A 26,990-nucleotide genomic window follows, 5' to 3' on the forward strand; every position below is an offset into this window, starting at 1 on the left:
GTCGTGCCCAGCATGACCTATGGTGGTGCCCAGCATGACCTGTGGTAGTGTCCAGCATGACCTATGGTGGTGCCAAGCATGACCTGTGGTGGTGCCCATCATGACCTGTGGTGGTGCCCAGCATGACCTGTGGTGGTGCCCAGCATGACCTATGGTGGTGCCCAGCATGACCTGTGGTGGTGCCCAGCATGACCTGTGGTGGTGCCCAGCATGACCTGTGGTGGTGTCCAGCATGACCTATGGTGGTGCCCAGCATGACCTATGGTGGTGTTCAGCATGACCTGTGATGGTGCCCAGCATGACCTATGGTGGTGTTCAGCATGACCTGTGGTGGTGCCCAGCATGACCTATTGTGGTGTTCAGCATGACCTGTGGTGGTGCCCAGCATGACCTATGGTGGTGTTCAGCATGACCTATGGTGGTGCCCAGCATGACCTATGGTGGTGTTCAGCATGACCTGTGGTGGTGCCCAGCATGACCTATGGTGGTGTTCAGCATGACCTATGGTGGTGCCCAGCATGACCTATGGTGGTGCCCAGCATGACCTGTGGTGGTGTCCAGCATGACCTGTGGTGGTGCCCAGCATGACCTATGGTGGTGCCCAGCATGACCTATGGTGGTGCCCAGCATGACCTGTGGTGGTGCCCAGCATAACCTATGGTGGTGCCCAGCATGACCTGTGGTGGTGCCCAGCATGACCTGTGGTGGTGTCCAGCATGACCTGTGGTGGTGTCTCTCATGGTCCCTGGTCATGCTTGCATTAATTACATCAAAGTTAATTACAGTTTCAGTTACAATGGCTCTTACAGATTTTCAGTAACATTTAAAATTACTTGATCAGGAAAATAACATATTTTCAGCTGAACAATAACAAAATCATTGTTAAATGTTCGAAATAATGAGAACATTTTGTTTCATATATTCTTTTTTTAATGTATATATAAACTATGTACAAGAATACCATTATTTACATTCTCCTTCTGAATCAAACGGATGGTGAACATGTGCATAAATTTTTGTTGAACTAATCTTCCAAATATCCAGCAAGATTATTCAGTAAGTTTCGTCTCATAATGTATTGTACTGTGTCAGATTTAAGCCACTCTGTTTAATAATGTTTTGTTCTTTAAGTACATTGTGAACAAGGAAACTGCGTCTAGAATCTGAGCAAATTAGAAGAACTGTTGTAATGATTTGTTCTCGAAAATTGAAAATGAGATATTTCACAATGTGTCAGTGGAAATATTATTGGCTTTTCATAACTGAGAGAAATCCAAAATACTTCTTTCGTGTTCAAAATCTAGGTCAAACACAACATTTGGTATCGGGCTTTTGATTAAAGGAGATCGAACATATACTGATGACAAATAAATGAGTGAAATATTTAAGTTCCTGTACGGCCTTTAAATTGACGACTCAAATGAGTTTTTTTATGAGACAAAATGCTGCAGACGTCTCCCTAATCTTTCATATAACACTAACCCTACTTGATTTCGAAGAAACCATTGATTGCATGCTCGTGCACTCCACCCGAGGCCTAGACTCGCAGAACTCGATTTTCATCAAGAATTGCAAGAAGCCCTTATCACGTTTCTTAAATATTTTATGGAGAAGAAGGCATTAAAAACCGCTAATTTTGCCCCCAGAATTGGTAGTAAAGTAATTTAAACTACAGAAAAATAGCTCTGACATCTCACATTATTACGATCTTTGAAAGGGCTTTAAGAAGTAAGATTACCAATCATATGGAATTGCAGCAGTTACACCACCCAGGTCAACATGGGGTTCAGAACTGGTCGCTCCTGCTTTCGCAAGAGTATCCAAAACCATGTAAATGGTTTTGGACGCTCTTGAAGACACAAAATGCAGATGTAGTATGCACTAGCTTTGCAAAAGCCTTTCATATGTGTGACCATGGGGCAGTTGCACACAGAGTGCGTGCAAAAAGAAAAACTGGGAAAGTGGGCAGATGGATCTTTAACTTCCTCACAAATGATATCCAAGGAGTAATAGTAAACAAATTGAAATCAGGGGCTTCTACAGTGAAGAGTTCTGTCCCCAAGGCATGATATTTGTCACCCTTCTCTTCCTTATTCTCATTTCTGACAGAAGGGACAACAATCATAGCACTGTCATCTTTTGCAAACAACAATGGAATCTGTCTGAAAGTGGCATCCATAGATGCAACTTTCAGCCTCCAGCTGGTATAAACCAAGTGTTCCAGTGGGCCACTGACAACAATATGATGTTCGATGGGGACAGATTTCAGTTATTAGGCCATGGGAGAACGGAGGAAATAAAAACAAGATCAGAATACATGACAAACTCAAACCACTCAATAGAACGTAAGTCTAATATGAGAGACCTGGGAATGATAATACCTAGAGTATATATGGAGAGGGTTTTGGGGATCAACACCCCGTTGCTCGGTCAGAAGTTCTCATGTCAAGGAACACAACAATGTTATTATCACAACTGCAAGGAAAATGATTGGTTGGATAACAAGAACCTTCAAAACAACGAATGCTAAGCCAGTAATCACACTCTTAGGTCACTCGTTCTCTCTAGGCTGGAGTATTGCTGTGTACTAACGACCCACTTCAAGGAGGAAGAAATTGGTGAGCTGGAAAATGTGCAGAAAGAGCCTTTGCAGCTCATATAAACTCAGTCGAGCACCTGAATTACTGGGAGCGCCTGAAGTCCCTAGAACTGTATTCCTTAGAACATAGGCAAGAAAGATACATCATAATTTTCACGTGAAAGACACTGGAGGGATTGGTCCCAAAGCTGCACGCTGAAATTACTACTTATGAACACAAGAGGCTTTCAGACAGTGCAGGATACATCCAGTGAAAGGCACGGGCCACGCCACGACTCCTCACCTTCTCTTCATGCATAAGGGGGATTACCAACATACCCTTAGCTGTCTTCAAGTAGGATCTTGACAGAGTCCTCAGAACAGTTCCTGATCAACCGGAAGGCCTGCTCTGGTACCTGGCCACGGGGGCGGTGGCATCCGGAAGCGACTTCAGGTAAACTCCAGGTTTCCTGGTGCACAATAGCTTGCACAAGTTACATCCATTTTCAGTGTTACAGTTCATTAAGATTCAAGCATGGAAGGTACTCATAAATTTCTCGGTTGCATTTAATCAGGAGAGGTTCGCAGAATGTTGCGGACCTTAGAAAGGACTTAATTTTGAATGAGTTCTTCCTAATTGACCAGTTTTACCTATTCAGCACGATATACAGTGTGTCCACAAAAACACTCCCTGATTTCAAAAAGGTATAACATGTAACTTCATTGTAATAATCTGTCACAGTTAGTAGCTTCAGATGCAGGATTTCTTTCAGTTTCATGTGGTATAGTGTAGCATTAAAGGCACTCAGTGTGCGCCACTCTGGTTGCTCAGCAAACATTGATGTGATGGTCCAGTTCGGTCCAGACGCTCTGCAGCATATATGGAGTTATTCAAATTGCTTTAGTGATCGAAATTTTCAGCTTCTCCAGGGTTGCAGGTCGCGGTGGTACGTAAACTGTGCTCTTCATGTACCCCCAAAGAAAGAAGTCACAAACAGGTCTGGTGACCTCGCAGGCCACTTGCAGAGATCACGGACCTAACTATTTGTGACTACTTTCTTTAGGGGTACGTGAAGAGCACAGTTTACGTACCAACACTACCTGCAACCCTGGAGAAGCTGAAAATTTCGATCACTGAAACAATTTGCACAATAACTCCATATATGCTGCAGAGCGTCTGGACCGAACTGGACCATCACATCAATGTTTGCTGAGCAACCAGAGTGGCGCACACTGAGTGCCTTTAATGCTACACTATACCACATGAAACTGAAAGAAATCCTGCATCTGAAGCTACTAACTGTGACAGATTATTACAATGAAGTTACATGTTATACCTTTTTGAAATCAGGGAGTGTTTTTGTGGACACCCTATATATATATATATATATATATATATATATATATATATATATATATATATATATATATATATATATATATATATATATATATATATATATGCAATAAGATAACAGTAAACAGGTGATTTTAAAATATGCAAAACAACCACTATGAAAGAGTAGTGAAATTCCAAGCGATTTCATGACTACTCACATTGTCAATAGTTCCTTGAAAATGTGAGTAGTCACGAAAGCGCTTGGAATTTCACTGCTCTTTCACAGTGGTTATTTTGCATATATGTATATATATATATATATATATATATATATATATATATATATATATATATATAAATACACACACACACACACACACACACACACACACACACACACACACACACACACACACACACACACACACACACACACACACACACACACACACACACAGTTCAGTGGCATATGTGAAACTAGTAAAACTCAAATAGCATTTGGTGAAGCTAGCATCAACAGCCTAACTAATCAGGCCTTAATTAGGATAATATGGTCTATGACCGGGCCATGGGGACGATTATTCCCTGAGCTATCTATAATAACCTGTATAAATTTGAGTCGGCAGCCGAGACCTGGTCCCTGCAAACAGCTGTTGGTGAGTATTGGTGTCACCCTTATAAAGGGTTGATCCTTCACTCATAAAGAATAAAACGGGACAATACCGTTACTGGAACATTGCACAAATAGCCCGCACATAGGAGAATGAAATTTATAATGACGTTTCGGTCCGACTATGACCATTAATTAGGTACTAGTAACTAGTTAATGATCCATAAATTCATTCTCCTATATGCGGGTTATAGATGGTTACACCTCTGGTGTAACCTTGGAGAAGTGGATAAAAAGGCTTCAGGGAAGAATATTTGGATTACTTCCTGACGCCGTTTGAATATTCCACTTCCCCTACCACCCCATCTTTTCATTCTTTTTTACCAATAGGTACACTTTATTACATAATATGGTACAAAAGGTTTAAGAGATACATTGCTGATATAAAAATGGCATATACAGTATATGTATTATTTATGTAGTTCTCGAATTGTGTGGTGGCGGTGTTGGGAGCTGGTTTATGTGTCTATACATTGATGGTGGTGTTGCGAGCTGGTTCATGTGTCTATACATTGATGGTGGTGGTGTTGCGAGCTGGTTCATGTGTCTATACATTGATGGTGGTGGTGTTGCGAGCTGGTTCATGTGTCTATACATTGATGGTGGTGGTGTTGCGAGCTGGTTCATGTGTCTATACATTGATGGTGGTGGTGTTGCGAGCTGGCTAATGTGTCTACACATTGATGGCCACAAACGGTAGGTAGGTGCGAAGAAACGGAGAGAAGGTTGGAAGGATGGATGTGTGGAAAGGAATGGATTGTGAGGGAGGATATTGGACATGGAATTCTCTAACAACTGATGTCCAGTTTTTGTGTGTTGGGATATTGTGTGAGCATCATGTTGGCACGTGTGTCCCCTGCCTCCTGCCTCGCAGGTGGTGGTTGGATCAGTGGTCCAAGGTGCGGCGGGCCAGGTGGTGGCTGGACTAATGTTGAGGGCAGTGGTCCAGCGCCACACGACAAAAGTGACGGTGGTTATGGGCTGCTGGTGGTCATTGTGAGATGGAGGGGAAGGTTGACCAGCCCAGGCTAATGCCTCACTGACCACTTTAGTCCATGCCACGTGCAACACAGCCTACCTCCTGCAACCCTGCCTGCCTTCTGCCACGTGCAACCCTGCCTGCCTTCTGTCACGTGCAACCTTGCCTGCCTCCTTAAACATGCAACCCTGCCTGCCTCTTGCCACGTGCAACCATGCCTGCCTCTTGCCACGTGCAACCCTGCCTGCCTCTTGCCACGTGCAGCCCTGCCTGCCTCTTGCCACGTGCAGCCCTGCCTGCCTCTTGCCACATGCAACCATGCCTGCCTCTTGCCACGTGCAACCCTGCCTGCCTCTTGCCCGCGCAACCCGGTCTGTCTCCTGCTACGTGCAACCTTGTCTGCCTCTTGCCAGAAGTATACCTGAAAAATGCTTTTAGAGGTCACCACCCCCACGGCACAGTCGCAGACCAGTCCTCGTGGTTGATTAAAGCCTGATCAACCAGGTTCTTAATACTGGGTGCACGCACTTCGATGTTCGAACCACAGCTCAGCTGATCAGTAAATGACTTGAGCTTATAAAGTTCCTCTTGAAAACGGCCAAGGTGTCTGTTGGTAATCTGTCTTTTGTATGAAGTGAGAGTGTTGAAAAGTCTTGGACCTCATGCACTTATTGTATTATCTCAGTGTACTCAAGTCACCCCCGTTTTTCATTGGGGGTATTTTGTATCGTGTGTCCAAACTCTTGTATTCATAGGGAGTGGTTTCTTCATGGAAATTCAGAACCAGTCACCCTAGGACTCTCCAGATGTAAATTATGATGTATCTTTCTCGCCTGCATTCCAAAGAAGGCAAGTCAAGGGACTTGATACGTTCCCATTAATTTAGTGCTTGACTGAATTTGTATCTACACTGAAGGTTCTCTGTACATTCTCTAGATCTGCCTTAAAAATATATTGCGACCTAGAGAGAACAAGTGACATAAAGAGAACCCTGTTTTTTTTAGGGTCCTTGTTATTTATTCTGTCATTTTCCTCGCAGTTGCGTTCGTCATACTGTTGTGATCCTTGTTCGTTCCTCTTGACATTATCACTCTTAGGTTCTTCATATAAATTTTTTACGCTCTTGTGTGGTTTGAGTTGTATATTCCATTCTGGTTTTTAATTTTTTTTTCATAGTGGAGTAACTGGAATTTTTCCTCATTAAAGTTAATTATCTTCAAAAGAGGTCATGAAATAGAACGTAATAAACACATGAAAGATGTGAGAGTAATTATGGTTTATCATACCTCTTATTTAAGCTATGTATGGATCCTGCCTCCACTACATCACACTAGATTGTCCCACTTCCTGACAACTCTATGACTGAAGAAATACTTCCTAACATCCCTTTGATTCATCCGAGTCTTCAACTTCAAGTTGTGACCTCTTGTTGTTGTGTCCCATCTCTGAAACATTCTGTCACTGTCCACCTTGTCAGTTCGTCTCAGTATTTTATGCGTCATTATCTTGTCCTCCCTATCCCTTCTGTCCTCCAGTGTCGTCAAGTTGATTTCCCTTAACCTCTCCTCATAGGACATACCCCGTTGCTACGGGACTAGTGTTGTTGCAAACCTTTGCACTTTCTCTAATTTCTTGACATGTTTTACCAGGAGTGGGCTCCATATTAGTGGTGCATACTCCAATATGGACCTGACGTACACAGTGTATAGTGTCTTGAATGACTACTTAGATGTCGAAATGCTATTCTTAGGTTTGCGAGGCGCCCGTATGCTGCAGCAGTTATTTGGTTGATGTGCACCTGAGGAGACGTGCTCGGTGTGATGCTTATCCCAAGATCCTTTTCTTTGAGTAAGGTTTGCAGCTTTTGACCCCCTAGCATATACTCGGTCTGCAGTCTTCTTCGACCTTCCGCAATCTTTATGACTTTGCACTTGATGGAGTTAAACTCCAGTAGCCATTTGTTGGACCAGGTTTGCATCCTGTCTAGATCCCTATGAAGTCCTACCTGATTCTCATCCGCTTGAATTCTCCTCATTAACTTCACATCCTCTGCAAACAGGGATACCTCTGAATCTATCCCTTCAGTCATGTCATTCACATATATGAGAAACAGCACTGGTCCTAAGGCTGACCTTTGTGGAACCCCAGTCTTCACGTGCGCCCACTCTGACGCTTCGTCACGTACTGTCATTCGTTGTTTCTTTCCTGTCAGATATTCCCTTATCCATTGCAGTCCCTTTCTTCTTATACCTGCCTGCTCCTCTAGCTTTTGCACTAATCTCTTGTGGGGAAGTGTGGCAAAAACCTTCTTACAGTCCAAGAAAATGCAGTCTACCCACCCGTCTCTCTCCTATTATCTGTTACCTTGTCGTAAAATTCCAGTAGGTTTGTGACACAGGATTTCCCTTCAAACCATGCTGGTTATCGTGTATAAGCCAATTCCTCTCTTGGTGCACCACCACTCTTCTGATAATCTTCTCCATGATTTTACATACTATACATGTCAGTGACACACAGAATAGAGGAGCTTATGAAGACGTTTCGGTCCGACTTGGACCATTTACAAAGTGTGACTTTGTAAATGGTCCAAGTCGGACCGAAACGTCGTAGTAAGCTCCTCTCTTCTTTGTGAGGGTTATTTGTGTATCGTTCAAGTCACTGTATTGTGCCTTTTTTTGTTATTTGTCAGTGACACTGGTCTGTACTTTAATGCTGCCTCTCTCTGTCCTTTTTTAAAAACTGGAATTTCATTTGCTCTCTTCCACACCTCAGGTAGTTGCTCTGTTATGATGGACGTGTTGAAGATTGTTAGCGGCACAAACAGTGTCTCGACTACCTCTCTCAGGACCCATGGACCCGCCTTTGATGTATATAGTTTGCTTAGCAGTCTCTTCATCTCGGTTGTGTAGTGTGTCCAGCACTTGTTGGTGTACCCCCACTGTTCCGGTTTGCTGGAAGCCTCTGTCTTTACTGAAAATACCCCCCTGAATCTCTTCTTTGTTTGTTTGTTTGAGTGTGTGTGTGTGTGTGCGTGTGTGCATGTGTGTGTGTGCCCACCTAATTGTGGTTGCAGGGGTCGAGACTCAGCTCCTGGCCCTGCCTCTTCACTGAGTGCTACTAGGTCCTCTCCCTGCTCTTGTGAGCTTTATCATACCTCATCTTAAAGCTATGTATGGTTACTGCCTCCACTACCTCACTTGCTAGGCTATTCCACTTCCTGACTACTCTGTGACTGAAGAAATACTTCGTAATATCCCTTTTATTCATCTGGGTCTTCAACTTCCAATTGTGACCCCTTGTTTCTGTGTCCCCTCTCTGGAACATCCTGTCTCTGTCCACCTTGTCTATTCCACGCAATATTTTGTATGTCGTTATCATGTCTCCCCTAACTCTCCTGTCCTCCAGTGTCGTCAGGCCGATTTCCCTTAACCTTTCTTCGTAGGACATTCCCCTTAGCGCTGGAACAACCTTGTCACCAACCTTTGCACCTTCTCTAATTTTGTGACGTGCTTGATCAAGTGTGGGTTCCAAACAGTTGCTGCATACTCCAGTATGGGCCTGACGTACATGGTGTACAGAGTCTTGAACGATTCCTTACTAAGGTATCAAAACGCTGTTCTCAGGTGTCAGGCGCCCATATGCTGCAGCAGTTATCTGGTTGATGTGTGCCTCCGGAGACATGCTCGGTGTTATGGTCACCCCAAGATCTTTCTCCCTGAGTGAGGTTTGCGTCCTTGGCCACCTAGTCTATACTCTGTCTGTGGTCTTCTTTGCCCTTCTCCGATCTTCATGACTTTGTATTTGGCAGGGTTAAATTCAAGAAGCCAGTTGCTGGACCACATGTCCAGCCTGTCCAGGTCTCTGAAGTCCTGCCTGGTCCTCATCTGATTTGATTCTCATTAACTTCACATCATCTGCATACAGGGACACCTCTGAGTCTATCCCTTCCATCATGTCATTCACATATACCAGAAATAGCACTGGTCCTAGGACCGACCCCTGTGGGACCCCATTCATCACAGGTGCCCACTGTGATACCTCATTCCATACCATGACTCGTTGTTGCCTCCCTGTCAGATATTCTCTGATCCATTGCAGTGCCCTTCCTGTTATATGCGCCTGATCCCCTAATTTCTGCACTAGTCGCTTGTGAGGAACTGTGTCAGAGGCCTTCTTGCAGCCCAAGAAAATACAATCAACCCACCCCTCTCGTCGCACTTTTGTAACTTTGCATAGAGCTCCAAAAGGTTTGTGACACAGGATTTGCCTTCCATGAATCCGTGCTGGTTATCGTTTATAATCTTGTTCCATTCCAGGTGCTCCACCACTCTCCTCCTGATAATCTTCTCCATGACTTTGCATACAGGTCAGTGACACTGGTCTCTAATTTAGTGCCTCATTTCTGTCTCGTTTTTTAAAAATGGGAACTACATTTGCGGTCTTCCATACCTCAGGTAGTTGCCCAGTTTCAAGGGATGTGTTGAAGATTGTGGTTAATGGCACACACAGTGTATCTGCTCCCTTCCTGAGGACCCACGGGGAGATGTTGTCCGGTCCCATTGCCTTTAGGGTATCAAGGTCACTTAGCAACTTCTTCACCTCCTCCTCAGTTGTGTGCATATCGTCCAGCACCTGTTGGTCTATTCCCTGTTGGTGTCCCCCTCTGTCCTGTCTTCCCAAAGTCCTTCCTGTCTCCACTGTGAATACTTCCTGAAATCTCCTGTTGAGCTCCTCGCATACCTCTTGATCGTTTCTTGTGAGTTCCCCACCTTTCCTCAGCCTGATCACGTGGTCTATGACTGTTGTCTTTCTCCTAATGTGGCTAAACAGCAGTTTTGGGTCAGACTTGGCTTTCGATGGTATGTCATTTTCGTACTGTTGCTGGGCCTCCCTCCTTATCTGTGCATATTCGTTTCTGGCTTTTCAACTGATCTTGTTTTCCTGGGTCCTTTGCCTTCTATACCTCTTCCATTCTCTAATGCACTTAGTTTTTGCCTCCCTGCACCTTTGGGTAAACCAAGGACTCGCTTTGGTCTTCCCATTGTTTCTGTTGCCCTTGGTAACAAACCTTTCCTCTGCCTCCTTGCATTTTGTTGTTACATACTCCATCATTTCATTTACTGTCTTTCCTACCATTTCTCTGTCCCACTGCACCTCCCGCAGGAAGTTCCTCATACCTGTGTAGTCCCCCCTTTTATAGTTTGGCTTTTCCCATTTGACTCCTGTTACCCTCTCCACCTGTAACTCTACTATGTAATCAAAACTCAGGATTACGTGGTCACTAGCTCCGAGGAGCCTCTCGTATGTGATGTCATCAATGTCTGAGCTACTCAGGGTGAACGCAAGGTCCAGTCTTGCTGGTTCATCCTCCCCTCGCTCTCTGGTAGTGTCCCTGATGTGATGAGCATGAGGTTTTCCAGTAGCACATCCATCATCTTGGCTCTCCATGTTTCGGGGCCCCCAAGAGGCTCCGGGTTTTCCCAGTCAATCTCCCTGTGGTTGAAATCACTCATAACCAGTAACTTTGCTCTGCACGTTTGAGCTCTTTGTGCCACCTCAGCCAGTGTGTCCACCATCACTCTGTTGGTCTCATCATATTCCTCTCTTGGCCTCCTGCAGTTCTGTGGTGGGTTATACATCACAGCAATGATTACCTTATGTTCCCCATATTGAATTGTGCCTGCTATGTAGTCCCTTTCTCCAATCTCGTCCATGCCCTCCATTTCCTCGAAACTCCATTGTTTTTTTATGAGCAGTGCAACCCCTCCTCCCCCTCTGCTCCTTCTATCTTTCCTTAGGATCTGATATCCCAGTGGGAAGACTGCATCTGTTATTTCTGTAGTTTCGTTTCTGTGACTGCTATGATGTCCAGGGACTTCTCGTTTATTCTTTCGTGTCATTCCTCGTATTTATTTGCTATTCCATCTGTGTTTGTGTACCACACCTTTAGCTTCTTGTCTATCACGGTGGACGTGGGAGAATATTAGGGTTGGGTGGGTGGGAGCCCTGGGAGGGTTATGGGGGTTTGTGGTGTGGGTGGGATTTGTGGTGGGGGGATGAGGGCAGAGTTCCCGTAGGGAGCTGCTGTGGCATTGGGGTTTGTGATGTGGGGGCAGAGGGAACAGTGTGTGGGTGTTGCTGAGATTGTTCAGCTGTGTTGGGGTTTTCAGTGTGGGTGGGGTTTGTGGGAGGGTGGGGGCAGGGTGCCCAAAAGGGGCTGCTGTAGAGGTGGGGTTTGTGGTGGGGGCAGAGGGAACAGTGTACGGGTTTTGGTTGAGGTTGTTCAGTTGCTTCGGGGTTGTTGTGGTTGGAGTCCTTCGTAGGGTGTATTTGTCCTTCCACCTGAGTCTGGGTTCTGCTCGTCCTCATCGATGCCTCCCATTGCTCCTTTCGTTTTTGTACCCTCTCAGTCTCGTCCTTTCCTCCTGTGTTCTGTCACGATCGAGGTACTCTGACTTGTCCCTCAGTCGTGCATTCTCCTACAGGACCCTGGTTCGAGCTGATTCTGTCTTGAAGACTACTTTGACAGGCTGTCTCCTTCTGCGTGCAAACCACCCAATTCTCCGAAAATTTGCCACCTGGGTCATGTCTCCCTCTCCTATTGCTTTCAAGATACCTTTGATCGCTTTCTTCTACCCCTGGATTCTTTCATCATAGGTTTCCCCTTCTTGGAGCCCATAGACAAACATTGACCTCTCGCTCTCCTCCTCCCACTGTGTCTCTCTTTGTGTCCTCTGACGTGTTTTATCTCCTTTCATCAAGACGTTCCTGCCTTCAACCCCTGCCCTTGCTACAGCCCCTATGCTCAGTGGACTGTCTTCCCTGTTCAGCTGTTCCCTGCCACTGTAGTTGACTGTTAGAGTCTCTGTATAAGTCTTGTCTCCTGCATTGACTGCAGGCTTCACGATTGGTCTTCATGTACTCATCTTTTCCCGAATCCCTACAGCCCCCTCGTCTGTGACTGGTATGGGAGTCCCTGATGTCATTCCTGTGCTGTCATTTGTCTCTATTCTGTTTCAGGTTTTTTAGCTCCTCTTCTAAGCACTTTATCTTATCTTCTGCTGCTAAGACTTGTAGTCCCCACTTCCTGCTCTCTTCAGCTATCCTCTCCTCCATTACCCTGCCGAGCTCAGCTAGCTTCCTTCCCCAATCTTCCTCCATGTGTGTTAGGTGGTGTGTGTGTGTGTATATGTGTGTAACTTGTGTTAGGTAGTGTGTGTGTATGTGTATAGCTTGTGTTAGGTGGTGTGTGTGTGTGCGTGTGTGTGTGGTGTGTGTGTGTGATGTGTGTGTGTGTGTGTGTGTGTGTGTGTGTGTGTGTGTGTGTGTGTGTGTATGTATGTGTGTGTGTGGTGTGTGTGATTGACTTTATTATGAGAGATAGTGTTATCTGATGGTGGTCGATATAAGGGACGTACCTCCTCTCTCTTGCTCCTTCTCTACCTCCTTCATTTTCCTCCTCCCCTTTTCTCCTCTAATCCTACCTTCCTTTTCCTCCCCTTTTCTCCTCTAATCCTACTTTCCTTTCCGGGCATAAATTTTCCTCGTCTACGCTACAAGGAGTACAAATGCTCCCAGTAATTAAGACGCTGTGCAGTGAAAGTTCTCTCTATATTCCTTCGATCTGCAGTTTTGTTTGCCTTGTAAGGGTTGTTAGTGTAGAGCAGTGTTCCAGTAAGCAATTATGTCGCCTAACCTTTCTTTTAAAGAACATAGTAAAGCAGATGTCACTAAGGTCAGGAAATAATGACGGGGTGGATAATGAGAACTTTGAAAACAAGTGAAATAGTATCAGTGTTGACACTGTTCAAATCTCTTAAAATTCATTGTGCTCTCATGCTCATTGCGCCTTTAAAGTCAGGAAAGACGGTAAGATATGGGTCGTTTATTGGACTCAGTAAGGCAACTAAACTACTGGGAACGTCTCAAAGCACTTAGAATGTACAATAAGAACGAAGATAAGAGAGATCAGATAATGAATACATGGAAGGTGCATAACATCTTATTGGACTGCCATAACATCTTATTGAACTGGAGTGAATGATGTGGGAGTAAGTGTATAATAAACCCAGTGGTCTACCTACCTGGAGGGAGAACAACACCTGTGGCCTAGGAGTATAATAGGCGTATACTATACAGAGAGTGAGTTTTAGTATACACAGATTTTGCAAAAGCTTTTGACAGGTGGTGTGATAGCGCACAAAATGCGTGCTAGAGGAATAACTGGAAAAGTGAGTTGATGTATCTAACTTTTTAATAAACAAAGCACTAAGAGTAATAGTAAACAGTCAAGTTATTGGGTGCCACAGTGAAAAGTTCTGTACTACATCCTCCATCGTTTTTCTCATCCTCATGTACCATAGCACCGTGTCATCTATTGACGACACTAAATCTTCAAGCGGATATAAATCAAGTTTTCCAGTGAGATGCAGAAAATAATATGATATTCAGTAAGGACAAATTCCATCAACTCCGTTATGGAAAACTTGAGGAATTAAAAACCAGAACGGAATATCAGATGAATTCTAACTACATAATAGAACAGAAAACTAATGTGAAACGGTTGGGAGTGATGTCAGAATATATCACCTTCAAGGACCACAACAGTGTCTTTATCACATCTGTAAGGAAAATGATTGGATACATAATGAGAACCTTCAAAACAAGGGATAACAAGCCCAGTGATGATCCTCTTCAAGTCACTTGTTCTGTCTAGGCTGGAATACTGCTGTACACTAACAGCCCTTTTCAAGGCAGGTGAAATTGCAAATATGAAGAATGTACACAGGACCTTCACTGCTCGTATAAGTTTCAGTAAAATACCTCAATTACTGGGAACGTTTGGAGGCCTTTGACTTGTAGTCCCTGGAGTGCAGGAGGGAAAGGTACTTCATAATTTACATCTGGAAAATCCTAGAGGGACTAGTCCCAAATGTGCACACAGAAATCACTCCATGTTAAAGCAAAAGACTCGGCAGACGGTGCAACATTTCCCCAATAAAAGACAGGGGTCCAAGACTGTTCAACAGCCTCCCATCATACTTAAGGGGATTATTAATAAACTCCTGTTTTCAAGAGTGAGCCGTACAGATAACTAAAGCCAGTGCCTGACCTGCCGGGCTTTGGTTCGTATGTTGGATTGCGTGTGGCCAGCAGTAACAGCCTAGTTAATTAAGGCTTGAGCCACCTTGGGCCTAGTCATGGACCGGGCCGCGGGGACCTTGACCATCGTAACACCCTCCAGGTAGTCTCCAAGTAGGTTGACAGATTGAGGAAGAGAGAGGGGGTGGAAATTGCAAGAGGGAGGATGGGGCAGGATGGAGGGAAAGATTGTGTACGGGAGGGATGAACAGATTACGGGAAGGAGGGAAGGTAGGACAGTTTGCGGGAGGGGGAGGCAAGTTGAAAGAGTGACAAGGGGGAGGAAGAGACTGGGTGCGGGAGGGGGAGAGAGGAACTAGTGGAAGGGGCAGTATTAATGTAGTTTTATCATAAGTTTGTGTATGATATGAGAGTTGGTGTGGCGGGCGACGTGCCGCCACGTACCTCCCCTCGTCTCACCTCCACCAAGCTTGCTATAACCCACCTATAACGTACATCTCTTTAATCCCTCCCTCCCACACACTAATCAACCCCACCTCTCTCCCCTTCCTTATATTATATTTTTCATATTGTGTTGAGTTGGTTGCCTACTGGGTCTTGAGCTGATCTATATATCAAGGGTCTACAGTATGTTCCACAGTGAAGTCATTGGGGTAACTGGACAAGAATTTATATTTAACCGTATTTCAACTGCGAACGTTATACATCACTTATGGTTGTGATTAAGTTATTACAAGGATTTTAACATATGGTTGATGAAGTCATAATGTGTTTATTTAGTGAGAGTATAGTTGAAAAGTAGAGTAGATAATATAGAGGTGTGTGAGTACAAGAGTAACTCGTCCCTGAGGCACAAGTTCACTAGAGGTGTATATCAAGATAACTCAACAACCGGGGCCCCTACCAACTGTCTCAGTCCTCGCTGAATACGACGGTTCACAAGTTGGTCTTGATGCCTGTCTATGGTAGAGTGTAATGCTAAATGTTTTGTTCTCTGGATTGTTAGTATTTTCTTTGTGTCAACAACATAAGATGGTAAATAAATCTCACACACTTACTATTATTATTTACTTTCACTTTGCTCTTTCATAATAATTGTGTGTGCTGTAATACTACATTTCCACCAGAGAACATTGTACCAACATCCGTGGTCCCACACAAACCAGCATATATCACAATTGTATATAATACCAACAAGTAGAAAAGTCAGGTACAACATTTAAGTATGTTTATTCCGAAACGTCTGACCTACGCAGTAGGCTACTTCAGTCGAATACAGATTAGGCAGCTGAAGCAGTGATGTAGAAACGATATACACCTGGAGTATACCTGGAGGGGATTTCAGGGTCAGCGCCCCCGCGGCCCGGTCCGTGACCAGGCCTTGTGGTGGATCAGGGCCTAATCAACCAGGCTGTTACTGCTGGCCGCACGTAAACCGACGTACGAGTCACAATTCGGCTGGTCATGTACTGACTTTACGTGCCTGTCCAGCGCCATGGGTCTCTTGGTAATCCCCCTTATGTATGCTGGGAGGCAGTTGAACAGTCTTGGGCCCCTGACGCGTATTGTGTTGTCTCTTAGCATACTCGTGGCGCACCTGCTTTTCATTGGGGGGATGTTGCATCTCCGGTCGAGTTTTTTTTCTTTTTTGCTTTCGTAGGGAGTGATTTGCGTGTGCAGATTTGGGACTAGTCCTTCTAGGATTTTCCAAGTGCATATTATCATGTATCTTTCTCTCCTGCGTTCCAGGAAGTAAAAATCAAGTGATTTTAACCGTCCCTAATAATTTAGGTGATTTATGGTAATTTATACGTGCCCTGAAAGTTCTCTGTATATTCCCAAGGTCTGCAATTTTGGTACATTGTGATGTGAATGGGGCCGTTAGTGGAAGGCAATATTCCAGCCTACAGAGAACAAACGATTTGAAAAGAATTATCATGGGCTTGGCATCCCTGGTTTTGAAGGTTCTCATTATCCATCCTATCATTTTCCTAGCAGATGTGGTAGATACAGTGTTGTAATTTTCCTAGCAGATGTGGTAGATACAGTGTTGTAATTTTCCTAGCAGATGTGGTAGATAGTGTTGTAATTTTCCTAGATGTGGTAGATACAGTGTTGTAATTTTCTTAGCAGATGTGGTAAATACGGTGTTGTAATTTTCCTAGCAGATGTGGTAGATACAGTGTTGTAATTTTCCTAGCAGATGTGGTAGATACAGTGTTGTAATTTTCCTAGCAGATGTGGTAGATACAGTGTTGCAATTTTCCTAGCAGATGTGGTAGATACAGTGTTGTAATTTTCCTAGCAGATGTGGTAGATACAGTGTTGTAATTTTCCTAGCAGATGTGGTAGATACAGTGTTGTAATTTTCCTAGCAGATGTGGTAGATACAGTGTTGTAATTTTCCTAGCAGATGTGGTAGATACAGTGTTGTAATTTTCCTAGCAGATGTGGTAGATAGTGTTGTAATTTTCCTAGCAGATGTGGTAGATACAGTGTTGTAATTTTCTTAGCAGATGTGGTAAATACAGTGTTGTAATTTTCCTAGCAGATGTGGTAGATACAGTGTTGTAATTTTCCTAGCAGATGTGGTAGATACAGTGTTGTAATTTTCCTAGCAGATGTGGTAGATACAGTGTTGTAATTTTCCTAGCAGATGTGGTAGATACAGTGTTGTAATTTTCCTAGCAGATGTGGTAGATAGTGTTGTAATTTTCCTAGCAGATGTGGTAGATACAGTGTTGTAATTTTCCTAGCAGATGTGGTAGATACAGTGTTGTAATTTTCCTAGCAGATGTGGTAGATACAGTGTTGTAATTTTCCTAGCAGATGTGGTAGATACAGTGTTGTAATTTACCTAGCAGATGTGGTAGATACAGTGTTGTAATTTTCCTAGCAGATGTGGTAGATAGTGTTGTAATTTTCCTAGATGTGGTAGATACAGTGTTGTAATTTTCTTAGCAGATGTGGTAAATACAGTGTTGTAATTTTCCTAGCAGATGTGGTAGATACAGTGTTGTAATTTTCCTAGCAGATGTGGTAGATAGTGTTGTAATTTTCCTAGATGTGGTAGATACAGTGTTGTAATTTTCTTAGCAGATGTGGTAAATACAGTGTTGTAATTTTCCTAGCAGATGTGGTAGATACAGTGTTGTAATTTTCCTAGCAGATGTGGTAGATACAGTGTTGCAATTTTCCTAGCAGATGTGTTAGATAGTGTTGTAATTTTCCTAACAGATGTGGTAGATACAGTGTTGTAATTTTTGAAAGTTAGATTATAATAATACATGTATCTTTATTTGTACATGTACAAGGTGTACAAGTACATGTACAAGGTGTACAAGTACATGAACAAGGTGTACAAGTACATGTACAAGGTGTACAAGTACATGAACAAGGTGTACAAGTACATGAACAAGGTGTACAAGTACATGTACAAGGTGTACAAGTACATGTACAATGTGTACAAGTACATGTACAAGGTGTACAAGTACATGTACAATGTGTACAAGTACATGTACAAGGTGTACAAGTACATGAACAAGGTGTACAAGTACATGAACAAGGTGTACAAGTACATGTACAAGGTGTACAAGTACATGTACAAGGTGTACAAGTACATGTACAAGGTGTACAAGTACATGAACAAGGTGTACAAGTACATATACAAGGTGTACAAGTACATGAACAAGGTGTACAAGTACATGAACAAGGTGTACAAGTACATGTACAAGGTGTACAAGTACATGAACAAGGTGTACAAGTACATGAACAAGGTGTACAAGTACATGTACAAGGTGTACAAGTACATGTACAATGTGTACAAGTACATGTACAAGGTGTACAAGTACATGTACAATGTGTACAAGTACATGTACAAGGTGTACAAGTACATGTACAAGGTGTACAAGTACATGAACAAGGTGTACAAGTACATGAACAAGGTGTACAAGTACATGTACAAGCTGTACAAGTACATGTACAAGGTGTACAAGTACATGTACAAGGTGTACAAGTACATGAACAAGGTGTACAAGTACATGTACAAGGTGTACAAGTACATGAACAAGGTGTACAAGTACACGTACAAGGTGTACAAGTACATGTACAAGGTGTACAAGTACACGTACAAGGTGTACAAGTACATGTACAAGGTGTACAAGTACATGTACAAGGTGTACAAGTACATGTACAAGGTGTACAAGTACATGAACAAGGTGTACAAGTACATGAACAAGGTGTACAAGTACATGTACAAGGTGTACAAGTACATGTACAAGGTGTACAAGTACATGTACAAGGTGTACAAGTACATGAACAAGGTGTACAAGTACATGTACAAGGTGTACAAGTACATGTACAAGGTGTACAAGTACATGAACAAGGTGTACAAGTACATGTACAAGGTGTACAAGTACATGAACAAGGTGTACAAGTACATGAACAAGGTGTACAAGTACATGTACAAGGTGTACAAGTACATGTACAAGGTGTACAAGTACATGAACAAGGTGTACAAGTACATGTACAAGGTGTACAAGTACATGTACAATGTGTACATGTGTACAATGTGTACATGTGTACATGTGTACAAGTACATGTACAAGGTGTACAAGTACATGTACAAGGTGTACAAGTACTAGGGAGGCCAAGCCCATGACACTCTTCAGGTTACTTGTTCTATCTAGGGTGGAATATTGCTGCACACTAACAGCACCTTTCAAGGCAGGTGAAATTGCTGACCTAGAAAATGCACAGAGAACCTTCACGGCGCGCATAACGGAGATAAAACACCTCAATTACTGGGAACGCTTGAGGTTCCTAAACCTGTATTCCCTGGAACGCAGGCGGGAGAGATACATGATTATATACACCTGGAAAATCCTAGAGGGACTAGTACCAAACTTGCACACAAAAATCACTATGAAAGCAAAAGACTTGGCAGACGATGCACCATCCCCCCAATGAAAAGCAGGGGTGTCACTAGCACGTTAAGAGACCATGCAATAAGTGTCAGGGGCCCGAGACTGTTCAACTGCCTCCCAGCATACATAAGGGGGATTACCAACAGACCCCTGGCAGTCTTCAAGCTGGCACTGGACAAGCACCTAAAGTCGGTTCCTGATCAGCCGGGCTGTGGCTCGTACGTTGGTTTGCGTGCAGCCAGCAGCAACAGCCTGGTTGATCAGGCTCTGATCCACCAGGAGGCCTGGTCACAGACCGGGCCGCGGGGGCGTTGACCCCCGGAACTCTCTCCAGGTAAACTCCAGGTAAACATGAACAAGGTGTACAAGTACATGTACAATGTGTACAAGTACATGTACAAGGTGTACAAGTACATGTACAAGGTGTACAAGTACATGAACAAGGTGTACAAGTACATGTATAAGGTGTACAAGTACATGTACAATGTGTACAAGTACATGTACAAGGTGTACAAGTACATGTACAAGGTGTACAAGTACATGTACAAGGTGTACAAGTACATGTATAAGGTGTACAAGTACATGTACAAGGTATACAAGTACATGAACAAGGTGTACAAGTACATGAACAAGGTGTACAAGTACATGAACAAGGTGTACAAGTACATGTACAAGGTGTACAAGTACATGTATAAGGTGTACAAGTACATGTACAAGGTATACAAGTACATGAACAAGGTGTACAGGCCTAGCAGACGTCAATGACATACTACTACATAGAAAGCCGCTTATTATGCACAGCATTTCGGGCAAATTAGGTCAGTTTTGTCCCAGCATGTGACCCACACCAGTCGACTAACACCCAGGTACCCACTTTACTGATGGGTAAACATGGACAAGTGGTGTAAGGAAATGCCCAATGTCTTTACCCTCGCCGGAAATCGAACCCGGACCCTCACCGTGTCAAGCGAGAGCTTTTGCCAGAGACCACCACATTATCACTCCCAGGTCCTTCAAATTAGTTTTTCGCTTTATTGTGTAGTTGGAATTTGTTTTATACTCCGATACAGTTTTAATTTCCTCGAGTTTTCCATGGCGGAGCAATTGGAATTTGTCTTTGAACTTCATAAAACATTGTTTTCTGCTGCTCATTTGAAGATTTGGTTGATGTTCGCTTGGAGATTTACGGTGCCTTCGATGGATGACACTGTCATGTAAATTCGGGTGTCATCCGCAGAGGACACGGTGCTGTGGCTTACATCTCTATGTCAGATATGAGGATGAGGAACAGGATGGGAGCGAGTACTGTGCCTTGTGGAACATAGATTTTCACTGTAGCCACCTATGACTTGACTTTGTTTAATATTGCTCTTTGTTCTTTTTGTTAGGAAGTTATAGATCGATGACCCAAATGATTTCTTCATGAATGAGCCTCAAAACTCCATAAATGTATGCCAGATTTCCGACATTGCCCTAACTCCGATAGATTTCGAAAAAGCCATTGACAACATGCCCATGCACTCAGCCCCGGGCCCAGACTCGTGGAACTCTGTTTTCATTAAGAACTGCAAGAAACCCCTGTCGCGTGCCCTAAGTACACTATGGAGGAGGAGCTTGGACATGGGTGAAATTCCACAGTCACTTAAAACAACTGATATAGCCCCACTCCATAAAGGTGGCAGCAAAGCATTAGCTAAGAATTATAGAACAATAGCTCTGACGTCCCACATCATAAAAATCTTTGAAAGAGTGCTAAGAAGCAGGATTGCAAATCACCTGGATTCCCAAAATCTGCACAATCCAGGGCAACATGGGTTCAGGGCAGGTCGCTCCTGCCTCTCACAACTACTGGATCACTATGATATGGCCTTGGATGCACTGGAAGAAAATCAGAATGCAGATGTAATATACACAGACTTTGCAAAAGCATTTGACAAATGCGATCATGTCGTAATAGCCCATAAAATACGTGCTAAAGGAATAACTGGGAAAGTGGGGAGATGGATCTTCAACTTCCTAACAAATCGAACACAAAGAGTAGTGGTCAACAGAGTTAAATCGGAGGCTGCCATAGTGAAGAGCTCTGTTCCACAAGGCACAGTACTCGCCCCCATCTTATTCCTCATCCTCATATCAGACATAGACAGAGATATACACCACAGCACCGTATCATCCTTTGCGGATGATACTAGGATCTGCATGAGGCTGTCATCTGCTGAGGACGCAGTTAACCTTCAAGAAGATATAAACAAAGTTTTCCAGTGGGCAATGGTAAACAATATGATGTTCAATGAGGACAAATTCCAACTACTCCGTTACGGAAAACTGAAGGAGATAATATCTAGAACAGAGTATACTACAGACTCGGGCCATACAATAGAGCGGAAAAGTAATGTAATGGACCTGGGAGTAGTAATGACAGGATCTCACTTTCAAGGATCACAACAGTGCCACGATCGCACGTGCAAAGAAAAATGATAGGATGGATAATGAGAACGTTCAAAACGAGAGATGCCAAGCCAATGATGATCCTTTTCAAATCACTTGTTCTCTCTAGGCTGGAATACTGCTGTACATTAACATCTCCATTCAAAGCAGGTGAAATCGCAGATCTAGAGTGTACAGAGATCCTTTACTGCACGTATAAGTTCTGTCAAGCACCTTAACTACTGGGAACGCTTGGAAGCACTTGACTTGTACTCGTTGGAACGCAGGAGGGAGATATATATCATAATCTACACTTGGAAAATCTTGGAAGGAATGGTCCTAAATCTGCACACAGAAATCACTCCCTACGAAAGTAAAAGACTGGGCAGGCGATGCAAAATGCCCCCAATAAAAAGTAGGGGCGCCATTGGTACACTAAGGGAAAGCACCGTAAGTGTCTGGGGCCCAAGACTGTTCAACAGCCTCCCATCAAGCATTAGGGGAATTGCCAATAAACCCCTGGCTGCCTTCAAGAGACACCTGGACAGATACCTAAAGTCAGTGCCGGATCAGCCGGGCTGTGGCTCGTACGTTGGACTGCGTGCGGCCAGCAGTAACAGCCTAGTCGATCAGGCCCCGATCCATCGGGAGGCCTGGTCATGGACCGGGCCGCGGGGGCGTTGATCCCCGGAATAACCTCCAAGTAACCTTCAGGTATCTACTAACTTTTCCTGTTATTCTTTCTTCACGCATTTTGTGTGCTATTACACCATGGTCGCAATTGTCGAAGGCTTTCACAAAGTCTGTGTATACCGCATCTGCATTTTGTTTGTCCTCCAGAGCATCTAAGACCATGTCACAATGGTCCAGTAGTTGGGATAGGCAGAAGTAACCTACTCTAAACCCATGTTGCCCTGGGTTGTGCCACTGATAGGTATCTAAGTGGGTGGCGTTCTTGCTTTTTTGAACCCTTTCGAAAATTTTTGTGATGTATGACGTTAGTGGTATCGGTGTGTAATTGTTTACAATTACTTTACTGCCACCTTTGTGGAGTGGATGTTTTGTATGTTGTTTTTAGTGACCGTGGGATGACCCGTGTATCTATACTCCCTCTCTATACTATACTTAAGGCACGTGAAAGAGGCTTCTTGCAGTTCTTATTCAACACTGAATTCCACGAGTCTGGACCTGAGGCAAACTGCATGGGCGTGTCATTTATTTTTTTTTTTTTTTCAAAATCTTATGGTTTTAGGATAATATCAGAAATTTTTAAATAAACTAAATTTTGAGTCTTGGTCATAAAAAAATCATTTAGATTATCGACCCTTAGTCTGATTAACGGCTCGCTAAATGCTGAGTCATATTGCAGTGGCGTTGCTAGGGTTGGTGTCAGGATGGCATCTTTGGTGCCATATTTTTGGGAGGCTGTCCTAACTCTACCAGTATTCTTAATATGAGGAATAAGCTTGGTGTTCAAAGTATTAGTGATAAGGTGATTGAGATTAATACTGAACTTGCATTAGAATGTTAAGAAATAAACTAAACACTGACACTACATATGTTAGTAAATGTTCAGAAGTAAACGGTACATTGTGATGTGTGACGGTACATTGAGATGTGTGGTGGTGATGGTACATTGTGATGTGTGACGGTACATTGTGATGTGTGGTCATGATGGTACATTGTGATGTGTGGTCATGATGGTACATTGTGATGTGTGACGGTACATTGTGATGTGTGACGGAACATTGGGATGTGTGGTGGTGATGGTACATTGTGATGTGTGACGGTACATTGTGATGTGTGGTCATGATGGTACATTGTGATGTGTGGTCATGATGGTACATTGTGATGTGTGACGGTACAGTGTGATGTGACCTGGTGGTGATGGTACATTGTGATGTGTGACAGTACATTGTGATGTTTGGTGATGGTACATTGTGATGTGTGGTCATGATGGTACATTGTGATGTGTGGTGATGATGGTACATTGTGATGTGTGACAGCACATTGTGATGTGTGGTGGTGATGGTTCATTGTGATGTGTGACGGTACTTTGTGATTTGTGGTGGTATATTGTGACGTGTGACGGTACATTGTGATGTGTAGGGGTGATGGTGCAGTTTGATGTTTGGTGGTGATAGTACATTGTGATGTGTGGTCGTGATGGTACATTGTGATGTGTCGTTGTGATGGTACATTGTGACATGTGACGGTACATTGTGATGTGTGGTGGTCATGGTACATTGTGATGTGACGTGATCCTGGTACATTGTGATGTGTGGTGGTGATGGTACATTGTGATGTGTGGTGGTGATGGTACATTGTGATGTGTTGTAGTGGTACATTGTGATGTGTGATGGTAATGGTATATTGTAATGTGTGGTGATGGTACATTGTGATGTGTGATGGTGATGCTACATTCTGATGTGTGGTGGTGATATACTCTGATGTGTGATGATGGTGCATTGTGATGGGTGATGCTAATGGTACATCGTGATGTGTGGTGGTGATGGTACATTGTGATGTGTGGTGGTGATGGTACATTGTGATGTGTGGTGCTGATGGTACATTGTGATGTGTGATGCTGATGGTACATTGTGATGTGTGGTGCTGATGGTACATTGTGATATGTGACGGTATATTGTGATGTGTGGTGCTGATGGTACATGTGTGATGATGGCACATTGTGGTGTGTAATTTTGATGGTACATTGTGATGGGGTGATGGTAGATTGTGATGTGTTGTGGTGGTACATTGTGATGTGTGGTGGTGATGGTACATTGTGATGTGTGGTGGGCATCGTACATTGTAATGTGTGGTGGTACATTGTGATGTGTGATGGTACATTGTGATGTGGTGGTGGTTCATTGTAATATGTGACGGTACATTGTGATGTGTGGTGGTGGTTCTATATTGTGATGTGTGGTGGTGATTGTACATTGTGATACGTGACGGTACATTGTGATGTGTGGTGGTGGTTCTACATTGTGATGTGTGGTGGTGATTGTACATTGTGATGTGTGGTGGTGATGGTATATTGTGATGTATGGCTGTGATATGTAGTGGTGATGGTACATTGTGCTATGTGACGGTACATTGTGGTGAGTGGTGGTGATATATTGTGATGTGTGGTGGTGATGGTACGTTGTGATGTATGGTGGTGATGGTACATTGTGATGTGTGGTTGTTATGGTACATTGTGATGTGTGGTGGTGATGGTACATTGTGATGTGTGGTGGTGATGGTACATCGTGATGTGTAGTGGTTATGGTACATTGTGATGTATGATAGTGATGATACATTGTAATGTGTGATGGTGGTTCTACATTCTGATGTATGGTGGTGATGGTACATTGTGATGTGTTGGTGGTGATTGTACATTGTCATATGTGGCGGTGATGGTAAATTGTGATGTGTGGTGGTGATGGTACATTGTGATAAGTGGTGGTGATGGTACATTGTGATGTGTGGTGGTGATGGTGCGTTGTGATGTGTTGTGGTGATACATTGTGATGATACATTAGGATGAGTGATGGTACATTGTGATGGTGATGGTACATTTTGATGTATGGTGGTGGTGGTGGTGGTGAGGATGATGTGTGGTTGTGATGGTACACTGTGATTTGTGGTGGTGATCGTACATTGTGATGTGTGGTGGTGATGGTACATTGTGATGTGTGGTGGTGATGGCACATTGTGATGTGGTGGTGATGGTACATTGTGATGTTTGTGGTGATGGTACATTGTGATGTATGGTGGTGGTGGTGAGGATGATGTGTGGTTGTGATGGTACACTGTGATGTGTGGTGGTGATGGTACATTGTGATGTGTGGTGGTGATGGTACATTGTGATGTGTTGATGGTGATGGTACATTGTGATATGTGGTGGTGATGGTACATTGTGATGTGTGGTGGTGATGGTACATTGTGATGTGTTGATGGTGATGGTACATTGTGATATGTGGTGTTTCAGAGACGATTATTTATGAAAAGGCCAGGAAGTTGCATGATTCAAAGATTAAGGAGATTTGTGACAAGTGGAATAATGTCCAAATGCTTGTGGAGAAGTACCACCCTGAGCAAACTGAAACAAGCCATCTTTGGAACAAGTTCAGTGGCAGAACCATGTCCCATTTTAAGGAAATCTTAGAGGCACCAGAAACAAAGGACTGTGGACAGTTTTGTTTGTGAGACAGGGGTCCAGTGACTCTCAAGCTGGTCCTAGTGGCATTAAAAGACAGAGAAGGAAAGTAACCCCAGAGAGGGCTTTGATACCTAAAGTCCTTATGGGGAGAGATTCCCCTTCCAAACACTAACCCCAACTCCCTCTCTCCTCCTCCCTATCTTCCAGATGCCATCACCAATCTTCAATAAAGGTAAGTAAAAATGTTATTTTATATGTTTATTTAAATTTATTAATACATAATTGTACACTATATTTGTTGTGTGTATGTAATACTATGATTAATCTCTATAATTTTTTTTGTGAATATTTTTGGGCTTCTGGAGCTGATTAATTGTATTTCCATTATTTCTTATGGGAAATATTGCTTCGCTTTTCAAATTAGCTCCTGAAACGGATTTAGTTCGAAATTTGAGGTTCCACTGTACTAGTCCTTGGGAATGAAAATAACCCTCGAGCTTGATCATACAGAATGTGAAAAAGACTTGGGAGTCATAGCAAGCAGAAATCTAAAGCCAAGACAGCAGTGCCTAAGTGTGCACAACAAGGCTAATAGATTACTAGGATTTATTTCAAGAAGTATAAGTAATGAAGTCAAAAGTTATTTTACAGCTCTATACATCACTAGTGAGGCCTCATTTAGATTATACCACTCAGTTTTGGTCTCCTTACTACAGGATGGATTTAGACTCATTGGAGAACATACAGAGAAGAATGACTAAATTGATTTACTGTATAAGGAATCTCCTGTATGAAGATAGAGCCTTGAATCTCCACTCTCTGG

General features: G+C 43.3%; 1 protein-coding gene across 1 annotated transcript in view; it reads left to right on the forward strand.

Annotated features, from left to right (window-relative positions):
* The window catches only part of LOC128692049 (uncharacterized), a 766,247-nt gene that overhangs the window by 192,698 nt on the left and 546,559 nt on the right, over window positions 1–26,990 (forward strand). The gene's annotated exons all lie outside the window — the stretch shown is intronic.

The sequence above is a fragment of the Cherax quadricarinatus genome, chromosome 15 (assembly GCF_038502225.1).
Source record: "Cherax quadricarinatus isolate ZL_2023a chromosome 15, ASM3850222v1, whole genome shotgun sequence".
Lineage (NCBI taxonomy): Eukaryota > Metazoa > Arthropoda > Malacostraca > Decapoda > Parastacidae > Cherax > Cherax quadricarinatus.